The sequence below is a fragment of the Desmodus rotundus genome, chromosome 5 (assembly GCF_022682495.2).
Source record: "Desmodus rotundus isolate HL8 chromosome 5, HLdesRot8A.1, whole genome shotgun sequence".
NCBI lineage: Eukaryota > Metazoa > Chordata > Mammalia > Chiroptera > Phyllostomidae > Desmodus > Desmodus rotundus.
In genome coordinates, this window is record NC_071391.1 from 115,920,633 (window position 1) to 115,929,434 (window position 8,802).

Below are 8,802 nucleotides of genomic sequence, written 5' to 3' on the forward strand. Positions count from 1 at the left end.
TTGTGCCTGGCTTGGAGGGAGTAGAGGGATTGGGGTAGGACCCCTATTGGACCTAGAAGTCGGAAGCTGTCATACTAGAATTAAGTTAGGTGATCCTTTCTTTTATCTGAAAAAAGATTAGAATTTCTTTAAGAAGGATTTTTTTTTTAAGTATTTACTGAGGGCTTTTTTAAAAATTAAAATTACCTTTCAATTTTTTTTTAAGATTTTGTTTATTTATTTTTACAGAGGGGAAGGGAAGGAGAAAGAGCGGGAGAGAAACATCAATGTGTGGTGGCCTCTCGCACGCCCACCCCCCCCACACTGGGGACCTGGCTGGAAACCCGGACTTGTGTCCCAACTGGGAATGGAACCAGCAACCCTTAGGTTCACAGGCCCGTGCTCGCTACTGAGGACTTTTATGAACAGACTTTTTAAAAATTTTATTGCTGTTATTACTAGTTACCTATACCACATCAAAAAATGTTTATAGAACTTAAAATAAAAGAATGATTCCATCTCAAATTACCCTTTCACCAAAGAATTCAGAACCGAGGTCATGACCTCCTTCCCCAAATGCATCATTACTCCTATATTCTCCGTCTTGTTTAATGGTCTCTTCAATCATCACACTGGACCCTGGAGAGCAGCCTCACCTCCTCCCTACCTTTGTCCACCCCTCTCTCCACACTCAGTTAATCCATGTCTTAGCCTGTCAGTTTGGGGCATTGTAATCAATGGCCAGAGCTTGCTGTGTCCACGTGGAGGTCCAGTCTAACCCACCTGAGACCAGCTCCAAAAGCTACTGCTGAGATTGTAAGAGGAAAAAATGGTGCTGAAGAAACAAATTCTTCCTTCTGCTTTATCTTCAGCCAATCTGGATCCTGCAAGAATCCTGTTCAAAATGCTGCCAGGAAAACACAAAAGGCAATTAAGTGTTATCTGTCATCTTATCTAGATGTTTACAAAGCCCACATTAAAATTCTGAGGTGGAATGCATTTACCTTCCAAACAAGGGAAGGCCAGGCTGCTCCTGTGGTGTGCTCATCCCTCTCTCCCCAGAGCCCAGTCCTCTTCTGGGTGTTTAATCGCCAGAGGGCTGAAACTGTCCAGTAAAAGCCACTTAGCAGCAAGTGAAACCACCAGTCTCTGGGAAGGCCGGAGGCAACTAAGGGCATGACCTGGAATTGGAAGAATGGAAGATGAGGGATAAGAACTTTTTCTTTAAATAATTAAGTTCACTTCCTCTTTAACCTCCTGTGATGACTCCTGTTCTCACCACTCTCCAGAAATCACCCTCACCAAGTCACGCTGACCTCCTGCTTACCTCTGATGGTCTTTCCTGGCCTCCTCCCAACTTGGGCTCCTGAGCTATCAGGACCCCTTATTCTTAAAACTTCCCTTCTCAATAGGTTCTCCTAGAGATCCCCTTTCACCTCTCCTTTCCCTTCTCTAGATCTGTCGAAGGTTCTACTCTCTCCTCCCATCCTCTAAATGCCGGTATTTGTCAAGGATCAGTCCCTGGGTCTCCACTTGTCTCTCTCCACACCTCCTCCCTCAAAGAGACCACTACCTCTGCCCTAAATGACCCCAACACTGTCTCCTGCTAGATAAACTGTTCACAGATACTGTCATCACCTCTACCCGGAACAACTCTTCTCAATTGCCACACCTTTCTCAAGAGCTGTGCTGTTGTTTTACCATCCACAATTAAAACTGAGGGGTCCTCTCTGTCTCTTCTCTCGTCCTTGTCCTCCTCATTCAGTCAGACCCCAAGTTGCCCCTCCAAAATGAGACCTCAACACATGCCTACATAAAGACCTCAGTCTCCTAACTGGTCTCCATCATCACAGTTCCGAGTACTGATTCTGGGCTCTATGAAAGAAAGAGCCGTATTTGCTTCATTTGAGTTCAAATGAGTCATTTAGAGTCATTCTTATCACTTCTACTTTGGATTCACTTTTAAGTCAGGTGCAAAGAATGAACTCACCTTTCATCCCTTCCTATCCCAGTGAAATATTAGGATTTTGGGTTAATCTTCCTGTTGATCATTTAAAACCCTAGACAAAAAAAAATTTTTTTAAATGTTAAAGCACTGGAGAACATTAATGAGCAGGCAGAAACTGTAGAGGATTTGACCTTTAAAAAAAAAGAAAACATGCTAGATTAGATCCATATTTGCCCTCTCTGCCCCCTAAGAATTGTGTGCTGTGGTGCCTGGGAATGGAGCCCAAGCAGAGAGCATCATCTTACTCTGCTCTCAGGCTCAGGAGTCAGAGGTCAGGGTTTGGGTAAGCAGCTGGACACTGAAGGGGGAAATCCTGGAAAAAGAGTCACAGAGGAGGAGCCCCCAAATCTATGTGCAAACCCCCTCAAGTCCTTGTATGACTTTGAACTGAACATGTTCAGGGAAAAAATCCAAGAAACCCAGCAGAAAGAAATAACTGAGAGGCTAAAGCCTATATTAAGAGTCTATGTTAAGTCTATATTAAAGTCTATATTAAGAGAGGCAGATATTTTAAGAGCAGTCCGATACTGAGGAGACTGAGTTTTAAATCAAGTTTGAACTTCAAACTAAAAGAAGCCCTTACTTTTCCAGTGAAATTCCCTAAGTGCCATATCTTAGGAGTAAGAAATATATCCCAAGGCTAAAGGTTAACCCCTAGGATTAAGGGAAAAATAGCCCTTCCATAATAGAACCAAATGAAGCCTCTATAATAATTGAGTGATCCACCAGTATTTTAACTACTATCTAGAACAAAATTCAACCTTCTTTGGAGTAAGACAGCTAAACCCAGCACCTCTGCAACGTAACATCCAATACTGAATATATTCATTGGCCAAAAAGTCCTGCTTACTTTTTTCTGTAAAATATAAGACACATTTTTCATTTTCACCAATAACTTTATTGACTTGAATATTTTGAGTATGTCCGTTATCTCCCGCTATTGGCTTCTAGTGGGTAGAGGCCAGGGGGGCTGCTAAACACCTTCCAATCCATGAGACAGTCCCACAGCAAAGAATTATTTGGCCAAAATGTCAATGGTACCAAGAAACTTCATACACCACTTTTCACACGTTCGATCTGGCACAACACCTTCTCCACACACTGCGCAAATCTTTTTTCAAATGAATGCGTTTTGGTTGCATTTTTACCTTTCATGAAGTAATAAAGCATAATATGCCCAAAATGTTGCATATTTTCTTCCAACTTCAATATTAAAATGGCTGCACAAAAATTCACCTTTTTTAAATTTTTATTTTTTGCATTTTTTATTTTTTATTATATTTTATTGATTATGCTATTACTGTTGTCCCAATTGTTCCTCCTTTGCCCCTTCCACCTATCACCCCCCCAACCCCCCAGGCAATCCCCCCACCATTATTCATGTCCATGGGTCATGAGTTTAAAATTCACCAATTTTGATGTTTTTTAAATGAATGCTGATATGACATCTGTCACAATACAATCTAACAAAATTGTTTCAAATCAAGTTAAAGACTACTAAGCACTACAGAAAAAACTAAATGAAATTTTTGGCCAACCCAGTATTACAAAAAATTATCAGACTTATGAAGAAGCAGAAAATTGTGACCCATAGTCAAGAGAAAACAGTCAGTGGACACAGACATATTAACAACCAGTAAGCTGGAATTAAAAGACAAGATTCTAAAATAACAATGATAAATATGTTAAAGCACCTCTGGGTGGATATGGTAGATAAAAGGATGAGAAGTTTAAGGAGAGAAATGAAAACGATTAAAAAAATTACTAAATGGGGATTATAAAACTAAAAATTCTAACATCTGAAATTATTAAAAAATTCATTGATAACATTAACAGTAGATTAGACAATGTAGAGGGAAGGATTGGTGAATTTAATAATAAGTCAATAAAAATTATCTGAACTAATGCACAAGTTTAAAGAAACATTAAAAAAGAAAACTCCAGTTATCTGTGAGACATGCATGATCATGAAGGGGACCTCAAGGGAGAACTTGGGGGGCTATAGAAAAAGGGGGTGATGGACCCTCACCCCTCAGCTTTGACATAGCCTGAGTCCTCATTCTGTTGTAAGGAATCTCCTGATCTCTTGGCTGCCTTACTTCCCCTGCCTGCCTTAAGCCTGAAACAATGCTGGAGGTGGGTGTGGCCCTGTGCTGGAAAGGGCAGGTTCCCTGGGGCAATCAGGCCTAAGAAAGAATGCATAAAATCCTATGAAACCTACTTGGCTAATACCCTCAACTTAAATGATAAGTGTCCAAGCATGAAATGAGTTTTTTTCCCCAAAGTTTTATGGCCCTTTAGCTATCTGACCCTGACTCAGAATAAGCCCTCATAGTTTTTTGAGTGTTATCTATTGTTTGATCATTTCTGTCTGACAATAATTGATAAGCTTTACATATATGCCCTGTATTCCTATGCAAATTAAACCCAATAAAATCCTGTCCAGGCAAGGGACTGGGCCGGCCCTCTCTTTCACTGAGATAGCGGCCGGCTGTGTCATCCCTTTAATTCCACAGGATTTCTGTAGTCCGTGTGAATTTGTCTCGTCTCCTCCATAACGCCACGGACACTGCGGGCTGGTGTCTGCATCAATACATACCTTCGTGGGAGTAAAATATCTAACTACAGCCAAGTATCTCCTATTTCCTTTCCTGGCACCTAGCTATCCCTAAGGGATGAAGAAGGGCCCTTCAAACTGGCCACCTCAGGACCCTCAGATCAACTGCACAATGATCATTAATGTTCTCTTTGCTTAGGGAGAAAGTTCCTCCCCAAATTCCATCCCCTTTTCAGGCTTCCTGATGTCTCCCAGGGCCTAGCCTATCTCCCAGTTATGTGAGGTTCCTGGGCTCTTATTCATTCTCCATAGAAGAAGAGCCCACTGATTTTATCCAAGAAGTGGGCATTGATAACCTCTTCCCTACAAGGCCTTTGCATTTTGCTTCCTCTTCTTGGAATAATTTCCTCCTCTCCTGTCTAGGCAATTGCTTATTTACCCTTCAGGTCTCAGCTCAAATATCATTTCCTCAGGGAACCTCTCACTGACCTTCCCTTGACCCCCATCATGCCCCACGTGTGTGTCCATGCCTGGATGTCATGTTTGGTCTCTGAGTTCCTCTGGACAAGGCACCACCATAGTCATTCCCCCAGAACCCTGAGGCTGAGTCCACATGACTACTGCTGCTGCAGGAAATGTATACCTACCTGTCTAGTGCTCACCTCCTACCAGGATATTCATCTCTTCTGATCTCTTTGGACCTTCTTGATGCCAATCGACCTCCAGTCCAAACTTCTCATCACCAACTGTTAGATTTTTCTTCCCGGGGCCACCTTCTTTTCTTCAATCCATCCAGTTTGCTGGTCATAGCCAACCTCATTCTGCTCCATCCTCCTGCCGATAAATGCCATGTTATGTCCATATAAAACTCGAGGAATGCCCATACCCCGAGGCAGGGGAAGGACAAGAAGATGTTTTGGGCCAGCCTGGGTTGTGAACCCATCCTAGGTACTCCTATGGCACCTTCATGGCACTTACGACATTATATTGTCATTGGCCTATAACCCTATTCTTTATTGTCGCCCAGTGCCCAGCACAGGGTCTGGCTGCATATATGCATTTGATCAATGTGTGTTGAGTAAATAAATAAAATTTGAAGAGTCTGGAAATACCCTTCCAATGGACTTACTAAAGTGAAGAAGAAAAGTTTATTCCTTCAAATGGAATGATCAAAGTAAAGGGAGAAAGTATTGTATTAGGAATCCTATTCTTCCTGCCCCTACCCTCCACGCCACCTCTTGCAGCACTAGTGGGACCGTTGGTAGGTCACAGTCACCTGGCAGGGCCTGGATGAGTGCCTATCCAGCCCTGATGCCAAAGTACACCCTTGAAGTCATGCTGGCCTAAGAGCATTTCAATTCTGGGCATTTTTTCTTGTACTAAAAGACATTACATAATGACATTACTGCCGTAAGGCCTGGGATTCATCAGGTAACATACTCTTAGTGTATTCTCAGCAATTATCTGAGTGTACTTGACATTTACCTCGAAATCAGTGATTCACAGTCCTGGTGTGACTGTTCTTACGGTGTCTTTAATATCTCAAGTAAATCAACAGAGTCTTCAAATAATTTTAATTTATATGCAGCTTAATACAGATTTCCAGGCCCACCCCAGACATACTTAATAGGACTCCCTAGAGTTGGGCCTAGAAATCTGCATTTTTAATAAAGATTCTCAGATGATTCCGATGTAGCACTCTGGAATCATTGCTCTATTTCAGTCCTCTTGTCTTCTGGATGAGCAAACTGAGCCAGGAGGATGAAAATGACTTGCCTAAGATCTCACAGTGCCAGGATGCAGGCCAGAATCCAGGCTTCCTGACTCCAATCCCAATGCTCTTTCAACCATAGTGCGCAGTCTCAAAGTCCCCAGACCCTGGCTCCTGACTTCTAGGAAACTGAGCAAGCCTTAATTACAGTAACCCTGCTTTTTCTGGCCTTGCTCCTAAATGCCATGCAGCCTGAGGGGACAGAGAGAGGGGTGGGCAGATGGTGTAGGCTGATGTGATCAGCTCTGAGGGGCTTTTCCAGACACAGTGGCAGAAGCTGAGCTGGCACATGAGCCACTGTCCCATCGGGTTGCTAGGAGCCCCACCACCCACCAACTGTTCTCCTGCCCAGGCTCTACTCAACCTCTCCTCACCCCGTTTGTCACCAACTCTCGGAGATGAGAAAAAGGAGAGACAGCTATGCATGTTTCTCCCTGGAACTAACGGCACAAAGACCCCTAGAGGTTGTGACTGGAAAGGCTGCCTGGGCCGTTTCCATAGCAACTCTGTCATCCCTGCCCTAGCAGCTACGTGCTGCATGGCATGTGCACTTTCCCAGGTCCTCGGAGGACCCTGCTGCTCTCACTGGCTCAGGGTTCAGGAGTGGGTTGTTAATCCTGGTACTTAGATAACAATATCCAAATACATCTGTGGGACCGTGAGCCCACAGGAGCTGAGGGCACATGTGTGCAGGCCATCCAGGGAGAGATCCAGAACTTGGGCACCCTTATGTTACAGAGCAAGGGGGGTGGTAGTTCACGATAAATTATTACAGAAAGGATTCCCCCTTTCTGTCTCTGGAGGTTCCTTCCCCCACCCCCACCTGCTAGGTTCGCAATGCCCGCCGCCAGAGGAAAGACGTCTCTCAATGCCAGAGACCGGTGAAAAGGAAAGGAATTGTTTATTTAAAAGTTACACAAACTTAGAATAATGACCTAATGTCTTCAATAAGATACTAAAGTCCTCTAGAATACCCACAGATGCACAGTCCTTCCCTCTCCCTGTGCCCAGTCCAGGGTACCGTGTCTCAGGAAAAGAAGTAGAAGTCCGTGATTCAGGCTCCCGGCACCATCAGCTGTGTGGCTGCTGCGATCTCCAGTTAATCCAAAGCCATGAGGCACCTTCTCACAGCCCACCAGCAAGAGTCCTTTCTCCCCTTTTCTTCCCGGCAAAGTCTCTCCTGCTGCCTAAGCCGCGTGGCAAAAAGAAACACTCCAAAACCACACGGTCCTCTCTACTCTCCTTCAGAACCGTGTGGTCCTTTTCCCCACTTCAGAACCACATGGACCTCTATCTATCTACTTGCTTCAGAGCCTCGTGGTTCACTCCTTCCTTCAGGGCCGCATGGTCTACTCCCCATTTACTTTTGGAGCCGTGTGGTCTCCTCCTTCTTCCCCAAAACCTTGTGGTCCTCCCCACTACTATGGAGCCGCGTGGACTCTTCTTTTCTATGGCTGCCGGGCCTAGGTTTAAATCCCAGCGCCCATCTTCCTTTGCAGCCCCATTTCTGACTCCTCCTACAGTCAGCTACACCTGCCAGCATCCCTGTACTCTTCCAGCTTTACTGGGCTGCCATAGTAAGTCTGGGCAGGTGTGGCCCCATGGCGTGGAGCCAATCTTCTCCACGCTCTCACGCAGGCCCTGTAACCAGGGGGAGTTGCTTCCCAGACCCATCCTGGGTGGAAGTCACTCCCATCTCCCTGGCTCAAACCAGGGCCACAGCTATTTAACACATCTATGAAACCAGTTAAAGGTTATAGATATGTTAAATGACTGCCAGGGGTTAGCTGCAAAGCTGTTGCTACCCAAAACAGCTCTGAATGGCCCTGTTCCATGTGTCCCATCCCCCCTGGCTCAGGCCTGTGGGGGTGAGGACATCCTACATACATTTTTCTAATATTTCCTGGACACCCTGAGTCCTGGACCCCATTACAAATCCTTTCTTGGGGCCCTCCTCTTGGCTGCACCCTGCTTCACTTATATTCCTTCTGCCACCGGAACTGGCAGGTGCTTAAATACCCTTGGATGAGTAGCTGAACAGGGGTAAGCTCTTTTGCTCATGGAGGTGAGACAGAACCGGAATAAAGTGTGCAGCAGAGTCTGGAGGGGAGGAAGGGTAGGCCCTCCCCAGTTATGGAGTTCACACATTGATCTCCAAATAGCTTCTAAGAGCCTCCCCTCTGCACTCCTCACACACCAAGTGTCTGCTGGCCTCTCCTAGCTGCAAGCCACCAGTACTGAAGAGTCAGTAACACAGTGTAAGCCTGCCCAGGGGCATGTTCCGCAACCCCCTACAGAACCCTCCTCCCACAGTCCCCACCCCCAAAGCGCACACTCTTTGGGAGAGGTATGCAGCAATGGATCACCAAGAGTGGAATTTCAAGCACCAGTGATGAAACAGTCTTTAGGAAAAGAGAGGGGACGCTTGGAGTCCTGCAAGTTATTTGCCATCATAATCATAGCCTGGAGCACATTTAAAAACATAGA

At 45.0% G+C, this 8,802-nt stretch overlaps 1 long non-coding RNA gene across 1 annotated transcript; it reads right to left on the reverse strand.

Moving 5' to 3' along the window:
- Window positions 1-241: 241 nt before the first annotated feature.
- Window positions 242-7,497, reverse strand: LOC123479550 (uncharacterized). The gene is made up of 4 exons (XR_006655193.3): window positions 7,337-7,497; window positions 5,192-5,378; window positions 984-1,160; window positions 242-886 (listed from the first exon to the last, which is right to left on the reverse strand). It is a non-coding gene; the product is annotated as an uncharacterized lncRNA (long non-coding RNA).
- Between the last annotated feature and the right edge of the window lie 1,305 nt (window positions 7,498-8,802).